The 11,735-nt window shown below is 41.4% G+C and overlaps 1 long non-coding RNA gene across 1 annotated transcript in view; it reads right to left on the reverse strand.

Annotated features, from left to right (window-relative positions):
- Nucleotides 1-5,935, reverse strand: part of LOC142291903 (uncharacterized) — a 46,797-nt gene extending 40,862 nt beyond the window's left edge. The window contains exon 1 of the long non-coding RNA XR_012750554.1: nt 5,845-5,935. This is a non-coding gene — a long non-coding RNA (uncharacterized LOC142291903). The remainder of the gene's footprint in view (nt 1-5,844) is intronic.
- Nucleotides 5,936-11,735: the final 5,800 nt, after the last annotated feature.

The following is an 11,735-nucleotide window of genomic DNA, read 5'->3' on the forward strand; positions in this document are numbered from 1 at the left end:
TAAGTTATTAATATAGGCATACAGGTGGCATAAAGCTGAAATTAGCCAAAAATGAATGATAGAAGATATAAAAGAGGATTTTTGCCAAGCGAACCCTCATCCAGGAGGCATACTGGTTTGGCTAAATTCACCTTTATGACACTTGTATGCCCAAATTAACAACTAAGAAAATGCAAAAGGGTAATAGATTCCCTTTAAGTGGTATTTACTTGTGTAAATAGTCTATTAAACGACTGCACATCGGTATATATTTACCGATTGGAGGTTGGTTAATGTTTCAAGTAGGGCAGTGTAAACTCATCTTAAAAACAAGTAGCACAGGGGCTAATTATCTCATCATTTTAATACATTTATGCCAAAACTCTGAAATACAAGGATAAATCTGCCCCATTGTCTACTAACTACATTATGTATTGATATCACTTTAAAATCATTATGGACTTTGTTCTTTAACACAAATTTGGTATAAATTCTATGTTAAATTTCTCTGCATTTTTTTTGAGAATCAGAGTTGTTTTTTGTTTATTTTATACAGAGCTAATGAACGTACTGTGCAAAAAAAACCAAACTGACAACCACCTGTCAATATAAATAATATGCAGGAGCAGGCTGTTTCTGTATAAGGCCCTGTGCATACGCTGTGGTTTTTTATGCTGTTTTTAAAAATCTGCATCAAAATCTGCATGCCTCTCCTGAAGCCAGTAAAGTTTATGGGATTCTTGATTTGCTATGCACACAGGGGTGGAGGGGTGGAGGGGTGGAGGGGTGGAGAGGTGGAGAGGTGGAGGGGGGGTGGTTTACGTGCAATTTTGGTGCAGAAAAAATCTGCAGCATGTCAATTGGTTCGATTTCGCAACATTTTTCACCCATTGACTGCAATGTTGTGATGAAAATAATACTGCAAACCGGCCGGTGTTCTCACACTGTTTTTGGTTGGTTTTGCAACATTTTTTCTACAGTGCAAGTACAGGATCTCTCGCTCTCTCTCTCATCTGAAACGTCATAGACTTTGCAGCATGTGCATGGGGCCTTACAGCTGACGTTCTGTCTGATAGAATCATTCATTTTTTCAGTCTTTTCCTTTTGGCTCAGGCCAAAAGGACAACTACTCCATACACAACTGGTGTTCAGAAATTACAACAAAGATGCATTTGACTTGTCACATTTCCAACACTCTCCACATCTATTCCCAACTTGCACAAACTCCTCATTCTGCTAAATGTGTTACAACACCTACTGTGTGGCACAAAACAGTGCTCCTCTTATTACCCCAAATAATAATGCCACCACTGTGCCCCTTACAACTTAAAATGTGTCCTTTATACTCTCTAGATCAGGGGTGCACAACTTTTTTGGTCCAAGTGTGCACTGACATATTGAAAAAATTCCAGAGGCTGCAATAAATTTAAAGGGGTACTTATATGAATGCTGTGCCAGAACCACCGTCAGTGGTTCTGGGGCTGCATTCATGTACTGATGGTAGTTCTGATGCTCAAATCATGATAGTGGTTCTGATGCTGCTTTCATGTACTATTAGTACATGATTGCAGCATCAAAACTACCATCAGTACATGAATGCAGCACCAAAACGTCAGTAAATGAATGCAGTATCATAACCACCATCAGTATAAGAATGCATCGCCAGAACCACTGTTGTACATGAATGAAGTGGCAGAATCACCTTCAGTACATAAACGCTGTGCCAGAACACCATCAGTACATGAATGCACTAGTACTACTGTCAGTAGATGAATGCAGTCGCATCCTATGTCATTCACACAAAGGCCATCATTGCGCTCCATGCGCACGAGCACTTTGATCTGCCCTGCTGAGGGCAGAGTAAAGTATTGTAATGCGCAGGTGCAGGGAAAGATCAAAGACCTCAGGAGATCATGATTATGCAGTACGCCAAAACGTGTAGATCTGTACTATACTATTTTGGGAAGTGCCCATTGCTGTATTGTACCACATATAATGTCCAATTAAAAGTTACTTTTTATTTATTGGATATCTCAGCGCAGCGCCTGCAAATCAGTCATCTGAAATGAAGCGCTGACTGCGGTGGCCCCTGCACCAGCAATGATCATCAAGAGGGAATGTGGGCCGCAAGAAGAAGGAAAAAGGACACCAAGGGAACGGAGGACAGGTGAGAAGCAGTGTGTGTATGTGTGTGTGACCAGTAAAGGGAACATTACTACAAGGAGAGCACCAGCATGGGCACATTAGCAAAAAGGGACAATGATGGGCACATGGCTACAGGATGGGGACAAGAAAGGTCACATTACTGCAGGATGGGAACAAGGATGGGCACATTACTACAGGATTTGGACAAGGATGGGCACATTACTACAGGATGGGGATAATGATGGGCACGTTACTACAGGATGGGGATAATGATGGGCACATTACTACAGGATGGGGACAAGGATGGGAACATTACTACAGGGTGGAGACAAGGATGGGCACAATACTACAGGATGGGGACAAATATGAGCACATTATTACAGGATGAGGACAATTATGAGGCACATTACTAGAGGATGGGGACCTGGATGGGCATATTTCTATAAGGGAACAAGGATGGGCACAATCTTACAGGATGGGGCACATTACTATAGGAAGTGGACAAGGATGGGCATATTACTACAGAATGGAGAACAGGATGGGGACAAGGATGGGCCACATTACTACAAGATGATAAAGTTGGGCATATTACTACAAAATATTGGCATAATACTACAGGATGGGGACAATGATGGGCACATTACTACAAGATGGGGACAATGATGGGCACAATACTACAGGATGGGGACAAATATGAGCACATTACTACAGGATGAGGACAATGATGGGGCCCATTACTACAGGATGGGGACCTGGATGGGCATTTTTCTATAAGGGGACAAGGATGGACACAATATTACAGGATGGGCACAATACTACAGGATGGGGACCAGGATGGGACATATTTCTACAAGAGGGGGAACAGGATGGGGAACATTACTAAAAGATGAGGACCAGGATGGGAATTTTACTAGAAGAAGTTGGCCAAAATTACCGTATGGTGCCAATTAGAAATGCTTATATATATATATTATACAAAAAGTTCATACTTGTTTTGATAAACAAGTGAAAAATACTCAAAAAGAGTGATCCAAAAGTGTATACAAAAAAAAAATGGTACCACTAAAAATGTCATTTGGCCCTACAAAGAATGCGGCTCCTCAAATTATTATTTTTTTTGTTGCAGCCCAGATACCCAGCAGAGTTTGAGACCCACTCTCTAGAATATACAGAATTAATGCCCTGTGCAAATGCCCTACAAATCTACAAATTTTGTCAACTAGGAAGTAATAAAGCCCCGTGTGCTCCTTTCACAGTCACAATACCCTGAGTGCCCCTATAACTAAACATTTAATAATGTCCTCTGATTTATCCCCCCTGTACAGACCCCCTATACACAGTATGATGGCCTAATGCTCCCCTACACACAGTATAAATGGCCCACTGCTCCCTATCCACAATATGACATCCCCACGGCTCTACTAAACACTGTATATAATGCCCGAACAGCTCTCTATACACAGTATTATGGGTCCACAGATCCTCTATACATTATATGATGCCTCACTGCTCCCCTGTATGATGTCCCCATAGCTCCCCAATGCACAATTTGTTAGGTCCACTGCTCCCCTATACAAAGTATGGTAGGCCCACAGCTGCAATGTACACAGTATGTTGAGCTCATATCACCCCTCTATATAGTATGATGTCCCCACAGATCCCTGTACATGTATAATTTCCCAACAGCTCTCCTGTGCACAATACAATGCTGCCCTATACACAGTATAAGGTCCCCCAACTGTATGATACCTCCACACTGTATGATGGCCTCATAGTAGCCCCCACTCTGTATAATGCCCTCACGCAGTATAATAGCCCCTTAGTAGCTCCCACACTGTATGATGGCCCCTTAATAGCCCCCACAGTTTGATGGCCCTCACACAATGATGGCCCCTGAGTAGCCCCTACTGTGTATAATAAACCCCACACTGTATAATAGCCCTTTAGTTGCTCCCACACTCTATAATGGCCTCTTCGCATTCCTAACACTGATTGATGGTGCTCACACTGTATGATGCCCCCTAGACTGTACGATGACCCCACTGTAGCCCCACACTGCAAGATTGACCTCCCACACTGTATCATACCCCCATGCAGTATAATGACCCCACATTAACTCCCACACTGTATGAAGGCCTACTCACTGTTTGTTGGCCTCCACAGTAGTTCACACATTGTATAATGGCCCCCATAGTAGCTCTGTAAGAAGGCCTCATTAGTAACAACCACTCTGTAGGAGGGTACCCTTTTGTAGAACCCCTGCTGTACAATGGCCCCTCGTAGTAGAGCCCATGCTGTATTATGGTCCACCTTAGTAGTCCCTCAGTCATGGTTCCATGAGTAGCCACCACTCTGTGTGATGGCCCCCTTAGTAGCCCCCACACTGTATCATGGCCCGCTTAAAAGCCCACGAATTGTATCATGGTTCAGTTAGAATCCCCCACACTGTATCATGGCCTCATTAGTAGCCACCACACACTCTATGATAGCCCCCTTAGTAGCCTCCAATATGTATAATGGGGCACTTTTACTAGACCCCACTATGTATAAGAGACCAACATGGTGACTTCATAGATGTTTTATTTGTATCTCAGCACAATTACATAATTGTGTCACTCTGCCATGGACCTGTGGCCTATAGAACAGAGCATCAGTGCAGGGAGAGTTTAACTGTATTGCCATGCTGTGCACGCTGATACATTTAAGGGTAACGGTAGCTCTGTGTGGGCCCCTCCAAGTCAGAGACCCATGGTGACCGCACCCTCTGCTATGATACTGCTTAGAACCAATTAAGCTGGTATACTCTATTTGAAAATACATTTAAAATTGTCTTTATAATTATTTAGAAAACTTTAAATTCAATTCACCTAACTTGATTGACAGCTCCTTGGTTTCCCTCCAGCTGCTGAGATCTCATACTGCTGACTACAAGCTGCAGCAGTCAGTCAGGCTGGATTAGAACAGACTGAATATACTTTGTCTTTTGAGTTATCTTACTGTTGACTGATAAAATGCTAGTGCTAATTTTAATGTAAGTAATTAAAAATCCATGAGTGAACAGCTGTTTAAGTAGATACACCAGTCTTTTCTGGTTTAAGAGAAATTTATTAATATATGCATTTTGGATAGGAACATTTGGTGACATACTCTTTAACATGTTGGCCACCTGCAGTCCCCACTAGAGGGCGTTTTAGAGCAAACTGCATACTGATACAGTATATTTTGCACTTAAAAGGAGTTTTCCAGCACTTTTATATTGATGGCCTATCCTTAGGATAGGTCATTAATATTTGATCAGTGGGGACACACGTCATCCCTGCTGAATAGCAGTGCTGACGCTGGCTGGATGTGGTAAGTGACGGAGATACATAGCTTGACAGCTTGTTAACTGCGCATCCATCCCCATATTGGTTTGGCACTGGGAATAGTTGGTCGTCCGTGGTACCAGATGTCACACATCCACTGATATAATCCCAGACAAACCCCTTTAACAACAATCAGTGTTCAGTGCGATCCAATGCTCTCTTCCTCCCTCTAGTGGTCACTGCAGAAAGCCAGCTTGTTTGAATGCAATGCCTGCAGTATGCAGATGTTTTGTACCTCTGTATTACAAAAAACCCTGCAATGAATATATTAAAGAAGCACGTCCAAGAAATATGTTAATTGCTCAAGTTGTCTAAATATATGTATTGTGTAGTGTAAGAGCAATAAAATACATACCAATTGCCGTGTACCTTAGTTTCCAGCACTGCTCCAGTGACAGAAACTCATTCTGATGCTCCATAGACTTACATGGTAAAAGTGACTTTATTGATCCCTGTGTGATACAGAAAGTCAAATTTTAGTCATGTGAGTAAGAAAAGGACTAGCGTGATGCTGTAAACTGGGGAATAGGGTGATCTGTAAGTATATTATTCCACTTACACTACAAAAAAACATGTACTTACACAAATTTAGGGACTAATATAATATGTGGGAGTGCTTCTTTAAGAAATTAGCACAGAATTGCAAGCTTTGGAATTAGGGTTGCCAACTTGACATTTTAATTTTTCTGGACAGCTTATCAAAAAATCCCGAACAGTCAATACTGTACGGACACATTAGCAAGAAATCTTTTTGATTATGAGTGATACATGTCTACAGCCCATACTTTTGAGAAGACGATATTACAAAATAAGCTGTATAAGTTTCTTCAGCTTCAAAAAAATAACAGATGCCTTAAAAAAAAATTTTACGGAACAGGCAAAAAAGTAATCAATTTTTACGGGCTGTCCTTGAAATTCTGGACGGTTGTCAACCCCACCGGAATTAGAGATTCTGGACAGGTGGGAAGGCATGTAGTCCAACAAGTTGCTGTATGACTTTACGAATCCATTAATAGCACATTTTTCTTACCGTGTGGATAAATGAAGACACTCATATTTTTGTAAGTGTTACATTGTCTTCTCTTCGTAATTGATTGTGTTTTATTGGAGACCCCACTACTGACCCGGTTGTTCTTTATACAACTGTTCATTTACATGGATCACATTTATTTAAGGATTCCTGTTCTTGCTTTAAACACCACAATCATCTGCATGCATAGGCAGATTAAGTCTCTAATCAAAACATCCCCAGTAATCATTAAGCATGACATTAAACAGTGTAAGGCTAATTACACTCCCCTGAAGAATTTCTTTGTGAACATATTGTAAAAGACTGTTGAGAAATCTTGCCCAAAATACAAGACGTTTAAACCAATTTTATCAACCAGCACAAGCTCATTTATTAATACAATGCCAGGCACAATCTCCTTCTAATTAACAGTAGCTTGGAAGCTTGCTTGCTATGGGCTCTCGCAAAGCCATAAGGGATTAGACCAGGTCACTCGCCCTGTGGATTGCAATGATTTTGAATTCACAGCTGACGTTTCTGAAGATTAGGCTATTCTTTGTTATTTCTTTTCTAATAAAATTACCTTATATGAACATATCAGCAAGAACACAATTCTAAGTATTTGCAAATTACAAGGTGCAGAATAATTTCATTTGAAGTATTCCGTGTCACAAACAGAGCTCATTTTGGATGTCATGGTAACAAAGCGTTGTCAAAGATAAGGGAGTATATATTTTCACTGAAAAGCAGGAGAAACATAAGTAATTTTTATTAAAGTGGTTATTATGGTGTATTTTGTTTTATGAACACTCGATTTTTAGGATATAATCATATTTGATCAAACACTATTAGTGACCTATTCTTTGATTCTGGGTTTTGGATATCTTGTCAAGACAGAGTACTGGGAAACAGAGACATTTTTCAAATATAGGTTCAGTTTCTCTAACCCCTGGTGATCATCTGTTATCAGCAGGGAAAACAGCTTCTGGCTATAGATTTTTTTTTCTGCAGTGGCCTCTACAGAGTAAAAATGGCTTTACTGTAGGCCTCATTCAGACTTCAGGGATTTTTCTCATATGCAAGACATGGTCTGTGTGTCATCAGTGTTTGGTCTGTTTTACCATCAGTTTATTATCAGTGATTTTCACGTCTTAAGGCCCGTTTCACACGTCAGTGAAAAACAGTGACGTTTTTCACTGGAGTGTAAAACACGCACATGTCCCTGCGTGTGCCGTGATTCACGGCACACGTGGGTTGTCTAAGTGCAATCCGGGCTCCGTTCTCCGTGGCCCGTGATTGCACTTAGAAAACAACTCACCTGTGCGCCCTCCCGCTGTCCATGGTGCTGATCGCTCCCACGGTGCAGCATCCGGCCGGCGGTGACCCCCGCAGCAGCTGCTTCCGGGTCGGCTGTGTCGCGCATAATGAATATGCACGACAATAATGAGCCGGCTCAGAAGCAGCAGGGAGAACGGGCTGCAGAGGACATCGCTGGACGCCGGGTGAGTAAAAATGATTTTTATTTTAAAAGCACGTTTTTTCTGGCACGTGTTTCACGGACCACACTACTGCGTGGTCCGTGGGACATCAGTGATGCCAGAAAAAAATGGACATGTCTCCGTGCGGCAATCACGCACACGCGGGTACACCGCACGGAGACACGTGCAGTGAAAAATCACTGACGTGTGAGCAGACCCATTCATTATAATGGGTCTGCGTATGTCAGTGATTCTGGTACGTTTTAAAAAAAGCACAAACGTCCCAGAATCACTGACGTGTGAAAGGGGCCTAACAGAAAAAGAAAAAATATTTTAAAGCTTTTCCTATCCAGTACAATATTAATCAGAGACATTCACAGTTTAGATTAGTGGTGTAACAATTCCACTGGTAGTGGTATCTTCAGGAGTGTACAACCCATTAGCAAGCAGGAGGCAGGGGAGCGATATTCTCCTGAGGAAAAATACAAGAATAACTCTTTAAGAACCTAACACATAGATCTTTCTTTACTGCTTGAAATCTGGCCAAAAAGTCAGTAGTGCAATAATTCTATTGGTCCAAACTGTTATCTTGTGGACTGCACTACCCATTAGCAAGCAGGACACAGGGGAGCGATATTCTCCCGAAGAAAAAATACAAGAATAACTCTTTAAAAACCTCACTACTTTCTGTAATCTGCCCAAAAAGTATTCGACACAGAGATGTCTTCTCTTTAGGCTAAGGTGACCTGAAGACAGAAATGTTTAACATTAAAAGTTATCACTTACTAGGAATACATGATGATTTGCAAATCTGTCCAAAAACTGGGACCCACTCCGCTCCTGGGAAATGAGGCTCTAAAATGCTCCATTGGAATGGAGCAGTTGATGCAAATGTGTGCCATTATTCTACTCATTCTCTATGGGACTGTTTGAGACAGCCAAGCATACCCACGTTCTCCAGTAGTCCCATAGAGAATTAATGGGGTATTGATGCACATTCCAGCTATCAGTCCACTGACAACTGTAAATTATAACCTTCCTTTAAATGCAGTGTGACATTAAATGGAATCTATCAACAGGTTTTTGCTGTGTAAGCCGAAGCCAGCATGCTGCAAAGGTTAACACAAAAAAATCAGGGAGGCCTGTCTTGTCAAGGTCCAATCTGTTGTTTATTTGCTATGTTTGATCAAGCAGCAGGACTTATCATTGCTTACAAAGTCATGCACACAGCAGTCTAGCACAATCCCTCCTCTGATTTACACCTCACTGTCAATGTACAATCTCTATAGAGAAGCATAGTGTGGGCAGCTTTCTCAGCACAGCTACATTTCTGGCTGTGTCAAAAGGGCTGCACCCAGTTATCTAAGTAATATATCATTGGATTCAGAATCTCTTTGCCTACATCATGCTGTTCTCAGATAAGGTTGCAAAAACCTGCTGACAGATTCCCTTTAAGTTTACAAATGTTACAATGCCATTGGTTAACTGAGTGGAGCATTAGGTTTGCTCAAATCCAGTTGTTATATTTCTGCCGGCTGTTGATTTTATGTTACACGACTATGTAGCCCTAGCATTAATAGTATAAATAAACCAGTATCAACTAACAGCTACTGTATATACTAATGTGGCCATTACTGTGCATTCAATAAAAAATTAAAAACCATCTGAACATTTTACTATGGAAACAGTAAACTGCAATTTCCTCTGCATTCGTCTGAGAACCACTGTGTTTGTACAACATGCTATCACATTATTATTTTAATACATTTTAGGTATTATAAAATCATTGAGGTTTAATTCTAGGTGCATGAAGTTGTCATAGTTACCTGGAAGACAAAATTGTACTGAATACATAAATTTTGACCTTCTGGACATTGCTGCTGCTCGTTTCATAAAAGCGCTAATATATTATTATACAAAATACAATATTTCAATTGAAAAAAATTACATTAAAAGGTATTGTCTAGTCTCATCTAATTACAGCATTGTAATTGTAAAATAAAGCATTATGCAGCATGAGAAATCTTCTTGTTTATCTTCAAAAACTGAAAAACTCATGTGGACTTAGAACTTCCTAAAATTGAGGCGAAGTTAATTAAATACAAACTGGGCAAACCTCTGTAAATTAAAGGGAACCTGTCACCAGTTTTTTACACTATAAGCTGCGGCCACCACCAATGGGCTCTTATATACAGCATTCTAACATGCTGTATATAAGAGTCCAGACAGCTGTGTAGAACATAAAAAACACTTTATAATACTCACCTAAACCGGTCGCTGAGGTGGATGTGGCTCAGATGGGCGTCTTCATCCTCCAGTGCTGGCGCCGCCTCTTTCGGCCATCTTCGTCCTCCTTCTGAAGCCGTGGTGCATGACGCGTTTACGTCATACACACTCGCCAGTCCCGCGCATGCGCACTTCAATACTTTGATCTGCCCTGAAGTGTTTCCAGTAGGTCTCTTCTGAGAGCTTCTGGTATAACAGCTCTGTCTCCTTTAAAGATGATTCCTTGCTGCACTGACAGTTCATCTCTTATGTGGAAGAATTGAGAAACTTCCCTTGGTGCATGTTGCTTGTACTTTGGCCAGCCCTGCAAGATGACAGTCTTTAAGATCTGGAGAATTTTATCCTTCTCTGTGCAAGTCTGTATTTGCCTCAATTTGTCTTTTGACACTGCCAGGTTGTCACACATATTGATGGTTTCAATTTCATTCTCCTCATCATTTGTGATAGGTAGGTATGCTCTGCTTAGAATATCTGCAATCAGTGAGTCTCTTCCTGGACAGTAACAGATGTCAAAATCGTATTTCTGAAGTCGTAACACCATGCGCTGTAGTCTCCTTGGGGTACTCAGTAGTGGTTTCTTTGTAATGCTCTCCAATGGCTTGTGATCCAACTGCACCATTACTCGTCGACCATAGGTGTACTGGTGAAACTTCTCCATCCCAAATACCACAGCCAGTAGCTCCTTCTCAATCTGAGCATATCCCTACTCTGCTGTTGTTAGGCCTCTGCTTGCAAACGTGATTGGCTGTTTGTTCTGCATTAGTGTGGCTTCAAAGCCTTTTTCTGAAGCATCACATTGTACCACCACTTCTTGATCTGGGTCAACATACTTTAGGGTTGCTGCATCTGCAATAGCCTTCTGTACTGACCGGAAAGCAGTTTCCTGGCTTTCTGTCCATTCCCAGAGAAAATCTTTGTGGGTTAGCTATCTCAGTGGCTCACACATATTTGACAGATGCTTTCAAAATTTGGAGAGATAATTTACCATGCCCAGAAATTGTTGTACTCCACACACATCAGTAGGGGTTGGCAAATCTTGAATTGCTCTCACCTTCTCTGTATCCACGTTTACACCATTGAGGTCAAAAGATGTCCAATATATGCATCTTCTGTCATTTTCAGTTTGAATTTGTCCAAGTTCAGCTTTATTTGTTTTGCTCTACATCGGTCCAAAAATTGTATCATCTTCTGATCATGATCCTTGATTGCAGATTCCATATCTTCACCTTCTCCAACTATGAGAATATCATCTGCTATTGTTTTTACTCCAGGAAGTCCTTCCAAAGTCTAGTTTCACACATCCGGCTTTTTGCTGGTTTGCCGGATTTGGCGCACGCCAGTACAGTGTATGCAGTACAATGGCAGCGCGACAAGTGCCGGTCACATGCTGTCATGTGACCGGAGCATGTGACCCGGAAGTTGCGGTGCTGCCATTGTACTGTATACACTGTACTGGCGTGCGCCAAATCCGGC

This window comes from Anomaloglossus baeobatrachus, chromosome 2, assembly GCF_048569485.1.
Source record: "Anomaloglossus baeobatrachus isolate aAnoBae1 chromosome 2, aAnoBae1.hap1, whole genome shotgun sequence".
In the NCBI taxonomy this organism is placed as follows: domain Eukaryota; kingdom Metazoa; phylum Chordata; class Amphibia; order Anura; family Aromobatidae; genus Anomaloglossus; species Anomaloglossus baeobatrachus.